Genomic DNA, 13,070 nt, shown 5'->3' on the forward strand with positions numbered 1-13,070 from the left:
AAATGCAACATCCAACTCAGATGGCCATGACAGGAATATAAATGCTCCACAGCCAAAGACAGTTAAAAGGGCTGTTGGTGCTATAGTCTTGCAACTAGTGTTTTTCTTGAATTCATTTAATACCGACGCTTTTTTTGTCTAGTAATTTCCTTTTTATTTACTTTAGTGGAACTCTCTCCAAAATATAGCCGATAACCACATGACTTAACTAGTTATCTCAGAACCTTGAGTGCGATTTTCTGTTGTCAGCACACTTATGATAAATTTGCAAAATGCAAATAAAAGCTGCAGGCAAGTGAAAAAGAATTCTCATCTATAAAAATATACACCTCATTGATTTTACATGTGTTGAAATATGTTACAGCTTCTAAATGAGCTGAAATAAGTAGTCTAACCTTTCAAGGGAAAAAGTTTTGATAATGACTTATTGAACAAACACGCTCATAAAGAACACCATAGATAAACTCTGGGAGAGACTAGCATGTCAGGGAATTTACTGGGTGAAAGTGACAATTTTATGTAATCGTTAATTTTAAGAGAAAGCAGAGAGGAAATGCATCCTGTTTAGTCAAGACTGAGTCTTCAAAATGTTGAAGATGGGGGCACCTGGGTGGTTCACTTGCTTGAGCATCCAACTCTTGATTTCGGCTCAGGTCACAATCTCATGGTTTGTGAGTTCAAGCCTTGCATCAGGCTCTCTGCACTGACATCACGGAGCCTCCTTGGGAATTCTGTCTCCTTCTTTCTGTCCCTCCCCCACTCTCTTATCTCTCTCTCAAAATATATACAATTTTTTTAAATGTTGAAAATGACTTGTGCCCATTAGTACTTTTCTATCCTACCATGATGGCCTAAGAAAAGAGGGTACTACACTTTGTTGGGGTCCTCACTTCTGTGTTTCCTTATTCTCTGTAAAGGACCCCATACACAGGAGACACACTGCCTCTTAACTGTTATAAGACCTAGTTTCCATCCTCTCAAGCTTATTCCCTTAAAAACTGTTCTAAACTAAGCCAATGAGATTTATTACCCAAGGAATTTGAAAATTGGCAAAGGAGCAGAAAAACATTTGTTGGAGTAGAATTTCTTTGATGGACATACCTAAAAAGAAAATCCACATGTTCTTCTTGTGAGGTCCTCATTCAATCGTCCTGTTGGTCTCAGCTCCTCTGTTATTCCTTTGATTTCTATTCTGTACCTCAGCTATTTGTCCAGAGTTGGTTTCTGTTGCCTGTCAATAAAATAGATGCTTGAATTATGCACATATTGACACCAGAGAGTGTATTGCAGGCAACAGATATTCAGGGACATGTGGAACATTTAGAACTGAATGCCATGTCAAAAAGATTGAAAACGTATTGAGTCCTTTCCTTATTTTAGGATGGCAAGTAGGGTATGGAATACAAGGTGGAAGCAAGTGAATTGGGTTATCTCCTGTGATCCACTGACCACAGACTTACTGAGGTAGAAACTCTGAAAAACTGGAAAATGACACTACAGAAAATTTAAAGCAAAATAATACAGGTCCAGAGAAACATTTTTTTAATGATAGCATTAGATAACATAGAAGAGTCAAAATCAGATCTAAAATTCTGGACTACGGTCATGGAATAAAATTCTGAGGACTCCTAAAAACAGGTCTACTCCATCTAGAAACAGACCTTTAACAGTACAGCAGCTTCTTTCATTGTGTCCTGGAAGTGCAGAGGAAGAAGCCTGAGTAGTGTACTTTTATTGTCTACTTTATCTAGAAGAAGAGACAGTCCAGCCAATGGCTAACAGTGTAGTCTAAGAGTCAGGGTTTCAGGTGACAAATGGAGGGTTAATAGCCAAATGATTGGATAAAGAGTATGTGCATCAACCTATCAGGATAGTTCTTGAATAGTCTCCAGATGCTTACCAAAAGAATCCTTCAAGAAAAAAGTCTTAACAAATGAAAGGAGTAAGGTGACACTTTTGTGAATATCAGTTTCCTTTGCCATCCAGACCTAGCTTGCTCAATGATCCTGAAAAAGCTGCTGTAGGATAGGGAACTATATTATGCATGGGCACAATGACATAGGCTGCCTTCTACAAGGTCAACTCTACTATCACTAATGATCCCATCATTACTGCTGGAATCCCACTTGGCAGCTGAATGTAAATGCTTTTAGAAGTTCAACTAGCCTTGAGACCTCTTAATAGTAACATGCATCAAGAAAAGCTGTAAGCCTTGGTGGCAGATAGATTCTATTAGATACCTTCCATTGTGAAGTGAGCAGTAATTTTCTTATTATTGCAAATAACAGTAAGACACTTATTCTGAATTTACTTCTGACAGTATCATCTTCTGTGGACTTACTAAATTCTCTATATACCATGATGATACTCCACACAATAGTGCATGGGCATAACAAACACAGAATGAGGAAATAAATAAGTTAAGAGGCACATATGTTTGAGACTTGCTGGTATTATCAGGCATTGAAGTATTGGAAGAGTAAGAATACCTTATCAAAGTCTCACCAGTGGCTTCCCATAGAAGATGTAAATTTATAAATTTGGGAGCTATGTTGCAAGATGTTGTATATGTTTTCTTCTCCAGGCTGTAGTAGACTAAAGGTTTCCTTATACAAAGAAGGTGTAGTTTTCACCAAGTGTCTTGCATATTGTGAATGAGTCACTCAGTACCCCTTCCAAACCACTTCTCACATGTAAGAGACAGAATAATAAAAATTCCCTTTTGTTCAGACTCCTTTGCAGCTAAGGCTCAGTATATGTGATTACTGCTTTGGCAATCAGATGTACACACATGTGAGACTTTAAGTCAGAATCTGGTTTTGTGAGAATAGGATGTATAGCACACTGATCATAGTGGGGCAGAAAGAACGTTCTTGGAAGCACCAGCTTTGCTATTGCTCATGGAAAAGAGAGCAGTAGGACCACAGCAGAATCAAAAGCATCTTTGGAGAAACCCATCCTCAAAAGTCAAACGAGAGTTGTTGCTTCAGCCCTTAACATGTACCTTTCTCCTGAAAGGAATGAAACTAGACTCCTCTGTTTTCAGCTACAAAATGAAGACTGCTAATAACTGGAAAGTAAAACTATCATTTGACCATATTGGACCATTAATGTCACGGGAGCAGGCAGAAAATAAGGTCACATTGTCCAGATCAATTTTATCAAAGGAAATAGGTTTGACTCTAAATATTTTAGGATGTAATAACAACTCTGCCCAAGAAGAACTCTAAATGGCTTATCTACATCAAGAATAGAAGTGTAAGCCACTCTATTTTACAGTGTGTCCAAAAGTGCTGGCTAAAAGGCTGAAGAAAGGTAAAGGAAATGGATAATGGTAAAGTCACATCACAAGGACCAGTTGCTGCGTTGGTGTATGTGATGAGTCCTGAGGGCTGTATTTTTTCCTCTATTTCCCTCCTTCATTGTTAATATCATTGGTATTATTTTTATATTTTATGCTATTACAGCAATTGGTGTTTTTCAAATGTGTCTGTATGTTAACATGCTAACATTGAATAAAAATAAAATTAAAACAACATGCTACATAGGCTGGTATTGGTAGTATTAAACTTCTGCAGTATTAAACTAGCTCAACAGAAAGGCAGACAAAGATGAAAGATAAAAATAGTCATTACTGATTAACAGTTAATCTATGCTTTTCTAATGATGAGAAAACTGGGCTAAAAATAGGGAAGGAAGGTATGAAAGATAAAGGTATTTGATTTTCTATCTATCCCTTTTTAAAGATTACCATTAGAGAGGAGAGAGTAGCAAGGAAGATTACAGTGACATCTTCATCATCGTTAATAAGCTTTCTTTTAATTTAAAGAGACTATACTACTTCATTTCCTCTACATAGTCAACTCTCTAGAACCTTGACAACTTGTCCATGATAGGAATGAGTAAGAATAAATAACTTCTTATATGAATACTACACCTGAGTGATCCCTTTCTTAGATACTGTTCTTCTATTATGTCCCGCCAGGTACACTTAAACCAGAGATAATAAAATGTTCTGATGGTAGTTTTGTAGAGTGATATTTTTATTCTCTTAGTTCACTTTTTAACTCATATTATTAAACACTAACATGAAAGTGAAAGGAAAAAATAAAAAATAAAAACTGGAAAAACACTTCTTTGTAACAATCCCCTTACTATATGGGGTGCCTGCGTGGCTCAGTCAGTTGAGCATCTGACTTCCACTCAAGTCATGATCTTGTGGTTTGTGGGTTTGAGCCCCATGTCGGGCTCTGTGCTGACAGCTCAGAGCCTGAAGCCTGCTTCAGATTCTGTGTTTTTCTCTCTCTGTGCCCCACCCCCTCGCCCACACTGTGGCTCTCTCTGTGTCTCAAAAATAAATAAACATTGAAAAAAGAAATTCCCCTACTATCTTCCTCTGTACTTAAAAAAAAATTTATTTTTCATGATTAGCTGATTTCAATGATGAATTACATAAACTTTTAAGGAAGAATAATATCAATAATAACATCAATATTATACAAAGTTTTATGCAAAGATATTTTAAGAAAGAAAATCACAGACCTAAAACTATCATAAAAAATGATGCAAAAAATCTTTAAAAAATATTAGTGAATTGTACCCACTAATATATGAAAAGTATAATATATCACAACCAAATGTTATTCTAGGAATGAAAGATTGGTTTAATACTAAAAATTTAATTATTTAGTCACCACATTAACAGAATAATGTAGAAAAATATCATATCTGTATAATCAACTTCCTTTTATAATAAATAAAAGAAACTCTCAACATATTAGCAATAGGGAGAACTTCCTCAATCTGATAACATGCATCTATGAAAAATTTATAGTTATGACCATAGTTACTAGCCAGTATAATGAAGCACGAAAAAGAAATATAAGAAATAAAGACTGAAAGGAAAAAATTGCGTTTACTCACACTCAGTGATTACCTATACTGAAAACCCCAAGGAATCATCAAAATCTACTAGAACTAACATGTTGTTGAATACAAGGTCAAGAGTCCAAAATTAATTGTATTTCCATATATAAGCAAGAAACAATCAAAGTAAAATATAGAACACATTGATAATAGCATCAAAAATAAAATACTTATGAAGTGATTTAATATAAGGTATGCAAGATCCCCTTACTGAAATCTGTAAAGCATTGCCAAGTGAATCAAATAACACCTAATACGTGGAATGATATATCATCTTCATGGATTGGAAGACAACAAACATGCTAAGACCTAGGTTCCTCTAAAATTAATGTACAGATTTAATGTAATTATAATAAAAATTCTAGGGGCGCATGGGTGACTTTGGCTCAGGTCATGGTCTCACAGGTCGTGAGTTGGAGCATCACATAAGGGCTCTGTGCTGAAAGCTTGGAGCCTGGAGCCTGCTTCAGATTCTATGTCTCCCTCTCTCTCCGTCCCTTCCCACTCTCCCTCTTCTCTCTGTCTCTTTCTCAAGTAAATACATATTTAAAAATTTTTTTTTAAATTCCAACAATTTTTTAAAGAAATTTAAAAATTGGTCCTAAAATTTGAATGAAAAATATAAAGGATCATGAGTAATTAAAAAATAACACTCTTGAAATATAAGATGAGCTTGCAAGAGTTATACAACAGTATTTTAAGAATAATGAAAAAGCCACAGTAATCAAGATGGTGTGGTAGCAGTGTAGACACAGAGCAGTAGATCATGGAACAGAAGAGAAAATCCACAAATAGCCCTACACATGTATACAAAGGCAATTCAGTAGGGAAAGGAAAGCCTTTTCAACAAATGGTGCTAGAAATACAGATAAAAATAAGTCACTTATTTATAATAGCTGTTGCTTAACATTAGATCTTAATTTAGTATTGGTAGTATCAGTTTATTTTTTTAACATTTATTCATTTTTGACAGACAGAGAGACAGAGCATTGGTGGGGAGGGGGAGTGAGAGACAGAATATGTAGCACGCTCCTGGCTCTGAGCTGTCAGCACAGAGCCCCAAGTGGGGCCTGAACTCACAGGCTGCAAGATCATGATCTGAACTGAAGTCGGATGCTTAACTGACTGAGCCACTGGGCACCTCTGGTAATATCACTTTAAATTAAGATAAGGGTTAGCGAAACCTGAGAAAACATCTATTGGTCTACCTCTACTTGAAATATAATGGCCAAAATATGAACCCCATCTTTGCCATGTGCTGTCTTGCTGTCAATGAGTGAATTATGTATCTGTCTTCAATTTTTTTCATTTATTTTAACTATTCTTATTTATCACAATTATACATTTATTATAAAAATCTATTGGGCCTCAAGCAAGAGTGTACAGTGATGAACACAACAAAATAGTCTTTATCTTCAAGGGCTTTCAGTGTATAATGTTTAAAGGTAGAACACACACATTAGTTAAACAAAAACACAAATATATAATTACCTATTTTCTTAAAGTAATACAGTTTGCATTATTATTTTTTAAATGCTTTTTATTTTGACAGAGAGGGCACGCAAGTAGGGGAGGGGCAGACAGACAGGGAGAGAGAGAATCCCAAGCAGGCTCTGCGTTGTCAGCACAAAGACTATCGCAGAGCTCGATCCCCTAACCCATTAGATCATGACCTGAGCTGAAATCAAGTAGGATGCTTAACTAAGCCACCCAGGTGCCCCTGTATGATTTTTAATATATTCATTTTGGAATGGATCTCATCTCAATATGTCAGTAGAACTCAGTCCCATCAGCCACGAAAGAAACCGTAATTGCACTTGGAGAATATAATGGTTCCCAAATAGATTGGGGATGATCAGCTTTTTCAGGGAGATCTGGAAGTCAAGATTGAGCTGAGATCTGAAGGTTCATAGGAATTAGTTAAGTATGGAGTATAGGGCAGAGGTTCTGGTTTTTAGGAACAAGTGGCCACGTACTGAAGTGGATGAGAATTTTATGTGTTTGAGGAACTATCAGACCAATTTGTATGTGTGGGTGTTTGAAAAACTAGCCAGTTGGTCTCATGAAGAAGAGGAAGGGAGGGAAGGCACTGCCTAGATCACACAGAGCCCTGGGGATTTTGGAGTTTACCCCAAGGGCACAACAGTAGGTTTCTAAAAGGTTTTAAGCAAGACTGGTGTTTCTTGATAAACTCTAGATTTTTCTTTTAAAAAAATTCAACGTTTTACTTATTTTTGAGAGAGCACAAGCAGGAGAGGGGCAGTGAGAGGGGGACAGAAGATCCAAAGTGGGCTCTGCAGAGACCAGGGAGCCAGATGTGGGACTTGAACTCCCAAACCATAAGATCTTGACCTGAGCCAAAGTCAGACACTTAACCCACTGAGGCACCCAGGTATGCCTGGGTTTCTTTAGATTTTTAAAAGGTTACTGTATCCTCTATGTAGCAGACTGAACAAAGAATAATACACAGATTTTAGGTGCCTAAGGAAACAAAATTGTCACATGAAGTGCATTCTGGCCCCTGAGAAGGCCATCTCACTTCTTAGAAAGCACACAGAACACAGAATATCAGCATGCTGATCTAGCTGCTGATTTTTAAAGTTCCTTTGAAAGTTCCTTAAACATGTGGATAATTGATTCATCATGGCTCTTGGCTCTTACAGCTTACAGTAGGGAAAAACTTATTCTGACTTGAAACATTTGAACTGAAATGCAAATCACCTCGAGCACAGGATAACTTCAGCATAACTCCTGTGGAGCATATGACTTACAACCGTGTAGTACCCTCGGGGGGCCCATCAAGGCTCGGCTTATTGCAAATATACACTTTAAAGTGGCTGAAATGAAGTATTAGAAGTGGTTATCAAAAACTCTCTATTTCCATCTTGATGGCTGTTTTCTAAGACAATATTACTAGTATTTATAGAGTTAATGTCTAGTTACTATTTCTGAGAGTAATTACAAGGTGGGCTAGGAAAGAAGCCTATTTAACACCTTTTAAAGACTGGAGTTTAATCTACCCTATTCTCATTCTTAGTCATTTGAGTTACAAGTGTTTCAGAATATAGACTTTGAAGAGGTATTAAAAGCCTGCAATTGTAAGCTAACGCAGTTTAGTTGTAGAAATAAACTTTCTGTGGGCGAAAAGCTCATATAAACACTGAAACCAAAGCAGACATTATTTGCTGATTTCATTCCTTAATGATATAACAGTGTATGACAGTAACACTTCATTGCATAGTTTTCCCAAAAACTGCATTCCCACTCACCCACACCTTAAATTGCAGGGCTCAATCACGCAAATTGAGAAGATATTAAAGAACTTTATGAAGCTAGCTAACAGACTAGATTTACCTCGGAGATTCTAATTCAAATGCCTGTTCAAAATTCCACCTCTGATTTCATCTATAATTTTTTTCAAAAAAATTTATCTATTTATTTATTTATTTTGAGACAGAGAGAGAGAGAGAGAGAGAGAGAGAGAGAGAGAGAGAGAGTGGGGGAGGGGCAGAGAGAGAGAAAGACACAGAATCCGAAGCAGGCTCCAGGCTCTGAGCTGTCAGCACAGAGCCTGACGCGGGGCTCAAACTTGCGAACTGTGAGATCATGACCTGAGCCAAAGTCTGCCGCTTAACTGACTGAGCCACCCAGGCGCCCCTCATCTATAATTTTTGAGTGTGCAATTTAACTTCTTCAGGCACTGACTCTGCTTTGGTGATCAAAGTAATATTTTAGAGGTGTAAAACTTATGTTCTCACTTTCTTAAGTTGTAAGGAAGAACAACTTAAGGAAGCTTAAGTTGGTATCTAACACCTTCAGGGTAGGATATAAAGTCTCTAATGTGGTAAAAACAACATGAACAAACCTTCTGGTTTCTGCCTCACATTTCTTTTCTTTTTCTTTTTTCTTATCCTTGCCATGTAGACTGAATTCTGGGTTTCAAACTGCTCGACCGAATGTACTGCGATATAATAGAGCTGTGACAAATACTAATGCTGGTACCTATTTGAGAAAGATTTTATTTTGTCCTCCTGACTTCCTTCCAACCCAATCTGACTTAGAATATATCACGCTGTACTTTAACTGATTCATCGTTAACTCTTTCCTATTAGACTGTGAGCCACATAACCCCCAGCGTCCAACAGAATTCTTAAGATATACCACTCAATTCCTATTTGTTGAATGGATACATTAAAGGGCGGATGAAGTACAGGTTCATTCAGTTATAGAGCTTGGGAGTAGACAGTGTAGCTAAATCAAAATAGAATATGCATTACTAGTGATGTGGCTCTCTAAACAGGCACTAATATTCAAGATTAAGATTGTGTTGATAAAAGAAACTTACAGCACCTACATTTCAGGAAATAATCAAGAGATATTCCAATCTGTGGAGTTGTATAAAAACTGGTATTTAATTATTTTTTAATCTTTAATGTTTATTTATTTTAAGAGACAGAGCAAGAGAATGGCAGAGAGAGGTAGACACAGGATGTGAAGCAGGCTCCAATCTCTGAGCTGTCAGCGCAGAGCTCAACAACGGACTGGAACTCACAAACCGTGAGGCCATGACCTAAGCTGCAGTCGCATGCTTGACTGACTGAGCCACCCAGGTGCCCCCAAACTTGTATTTATCGACTCCAGATTTGGATAGGATTACTAACAAAGGATGTGAAGAAAGTGATAGTGTAATACCAAATTATAGACAATATATAACAAGAGAAGGTAGATGTAAAATAAAACAAAAATTTTCTGAAGATTTTTGTGATTAAAAACATGTTTTGTCATAGTACATAGGTAAGAACATCAATAAGGATTGGATAATACTATACCTCAATGTACATACCACTCAGCCTTAGAAACAGTATATGAGCTATACTAATGAAGTCCTTAGTAAATCCCTTCCTAGAAATATGTGGGAAAAAACCCCTCCTATTATATGTAAATAGAATAGTTGACTGTTTGCTTCTTTTTCTCCTTTTCTTATAACATTAACTTTTCTTATCATCTTCCTAGATTAGTTAGAACTATCTTTTGAGGATATGATGGTAACTATCCTTTTTAAAAAATGTTTCTAATTATTTATTTCTGAGAGAGAGAGAGAGAGAGACAGCATGAGCAGGCGAGGGTCAGAGAGAGAGGGAGACACAGAATCTGAAGCAGACCCCAGGCTCTGAGCTGTCAGCACAGAGCCCGACGCGGGGCTCGAACCCATGAACCGTGAGATCATGACCTAAGCGAAAGTCGGACGCTTAACCGAGTGAGCCACCCAGGTGCCCCTGAACAGAGGTTTTATATTATCTTGGAGAACCTGCACGGATGTCTGAGACCTTGAAGAGCATGAAGGCTCTATCTTGACCTCTGTTTTGCACCCCAGATGATTGCCATCTCTTGCCATCATTTGCTCAGGTGCCCCATTATGGTGACTATTTTTTTTTTTAATGTTTTATTTATTTCTAGGAGAGAGAGAGAGAGACAGCGTGAGCAGGGGAGGGTCAGAGAGAGAGGGAGTCACAGACTGAAACAGGCTCCAGGCTCTGAGCCGGCAGTCAGCACAGAGCCCGACGCGGGGCTCAAACCCACGAACCGCGAGATCATGACCTAAGCGAAAGTCGGACACTTAACCGACTAAGCCACCCAGGCGCCCCTATGGTGACTATTCTTGTCTTATTTCTGATGTCAAAGAAAATTACTCTAGCATATCACCACTAAGATTATTTTCTGAAGTTTTTCAGAAGATTTTTAAGAAAATTTTCCACAATTGTCAGTTTGACTGTTATAGAATTTGTGGTGAATTTTTATTAGAAAGATTTTTAATGTATTGTCCAGATCATAGGGAGTTCTCTCCTTTAATCTATTAATGTTAAAACATCCTTGAGTCCCTTATTCAACCATACCAGCGTGAAATGCATTCTTTTCGACACATTGGTGAATTCAGTTGGCTGGTATTTTTTGTTGCAAAAATAGGATTGCCATGAAGTTTCCTTTTTCTTTCTGAATTTATGTGGGATTTGTATCAAGAATATATTAGCTTTGGGGCACCTGGGTGGCTCAGTCAGTTGTGTCTGACTCGTGGTTTTGGCTCAGATCATGATCCTAGGGACATGGGATCAATCCCTACACCGGGCTTTGTGCTAAAGGTGAAGCTTGCTTATGATTCTCTCTCTCTCTCTCTCTCTCTCTCTCACTCTCCAAGCCCCCTCCTTTGTTCTTGCTCTCTTTCTCTCTCTAAAAACAAACAAAAACCAAAAACAACACCAGAATATATTAACTTCATAAATTCATTGAGGAATGCATTGGGTTTCTACTACGGCTATAAAAAATTATCACAAATGTAATGGCTTAAGACAATACAAATTTATTACATTACAGTTCTACAGATTAGAAGCCAGACATGGGTTTCATGGGGCTGCTATAAAGATGTCAGCAGGTTTGCATAGTTTTCAGGCTCTTAAGAGACAATCCACTTCCTTGCATTTTTGAGCTGCTAGAGGCCACCTTCCCGGGGCTCAGATTCTTTTTCCATCTTCAAACCCAGCATTGTAGCAGCTTTTGGAACCTGCTTCCACTGCTTTATCTCTTTGACACTCCTCTTCTGCCTCCGTATCCCACATTTAAGGGCCCTCGGGATTTCACTGCCCCCCCCCCCATAATGCAGGGTATTTATACCTATATCTTAATACATCTGCAAAGTCCCTTTTGCTGTGTATGGTAATATATTCACAGGTCTTGGGGTTAGGATCCAGATATCTCTGAGGGATGATTATTCTCCCTTTCACATGTATTCATGCTTTTGCTTTGTGTGGAGGAAACTGGAGAGGACTGAAATGATAATTCCTTGTGTGCTTGATAAAATTTTATGTGTAACATTGAATAGATTTGGGGGAGGTTTCTGTGGATGAAAATATTTTAAAATAATGAGTCAATTTCTTCAATGATAACAAGAACATTCACATTTCTTGAGTAGGTTTTGATAAATTCTAGGATATATACAATTAATTTACATTACAAAGGGGATTATTACCATGTTTTCAAAGTGTTCTTTTACCACATTTTAAAATGTATACTTTTTCTGAATTTAAGTTACTTATTTGAGAGAGAGAGCGAGAGAGAGAGAGAGAGCGAGAGAGAGAGAGGAAGCAGGGGAGGGGCAGAGAGAGAGAAAGAGGATCCCAAGCAGGCTCTGTGCTGAGGACAGAGAGCCCAATGCAGGGCTCAAACCGGTGAACGACAAGATCATGACCTGAATGGAAGTTGGACACTTAACCCACTGAGCCACCCAGGTGCCTCTGAAGTTCTTTTTTAATAGGAGTTTTGATCACACTAAAAATTTCTTTATTAGTCTTCTTTGAAAAGATCCTAGGGCTGTTGAAGGTACAGTTGTTTTAGTCTCACTGATTTCTAAACTTGCTGTCATTATTCTCTTCTCTTTTCATTAGAGTTATTTTATTGTTTTGTTTTTGTTTTGAAATTCTTAGATTAGATGTTTAGTCCATTTACTTATAAGTAGTAAACCCATCGAGGTAACAGAATTCTCTCTAAATATTATTTTAGCTACATCCTACAAGCGTGACATGGTGAAATTTCTTTAATATTCAGTTGAAAGTAGTTTTATTATTACATTGTTTTCTTCTTTAAATGATTAACTATTTCAAGAATGCTTTCAAAATTGTAAATGTTTGACATTTTAATCAATGTTTTTGTTATTGAGTTCCAATAGAATTATAATGTGCTCAGATGTGGACGATGATACTGAATTTTAAAAACTGGTTGCAGTCTTAAGGTGAGAACATAGGCAACTAAGTAAAATGTAACATGTAAGTTTGAAAAGAAAATATAATAATTAATTGTTAGATGAAGTCACACGCACACACATCACATTTATGAATATAAAGGCTGGTTCTCCAGGGTTTATGTAGGGAAAAAAGTCCAAAGAGCCACGAGTGGAAGTCTGTTGAAGTAGTTGCTGACATCCTGCAGAGGGCTATTGGGTGTGAGGTCAACCTGAGTGTATTCAGTCATCCAAAAACAGTCGTATGTTGCCCAAGTTGGGCATACAGCAGTCAAGAGGACAAGCAAGATTCATTCTGTCTTGGAACTCAAAAAAGTCCGAAGTGATAAATGATACAAAGGAAATGATGTCACCA

At 37.4% G+C, this 13,070-nt stretch overlaps 1 protein-coding gene across 5 annotated transcripts in view; it reads right to left on the reverse strand.

Annotated features, from left to right (window-relative positions):
• Nucleotides 1-13,070, reverse strand: part of PRR16 (proline rich 16) — a 787,493-nt gene that overhangs the window by 238,862 nt on the left and 535,561 nt on the right. For all 5 annotated transcript variants that reach the window (XM_077746357.1, XM_077746354.1, XM_077746358.1 and 2 more), the window contains one exon: nt 1,102-1,231. The gene's annotated coding sequence lies outside the window, so the exon portion shown is untranslated. The remainder of the gene's footprint in view (nt 1-1,101; nt 1,232-13,070) is intronic.

The sequence above is a fragment of the Crocuta crocuta genome, unplaced genomic scaffold (genome assembly GCF_008692635.1).
Source record: "Crocuta crocuta isolate KB4526 unplaced genomic scaffold, BGI_CrCroc_1.0 scaffold218, whole genome shotgun sequence".
In the NCBI taxonomy this organism is placed as follows: Eukaryota; Metazoa; Chordata; class Mammalia; order Carnivora; family Hyaenidae; genus Crocuta; species Crocuta crocuta.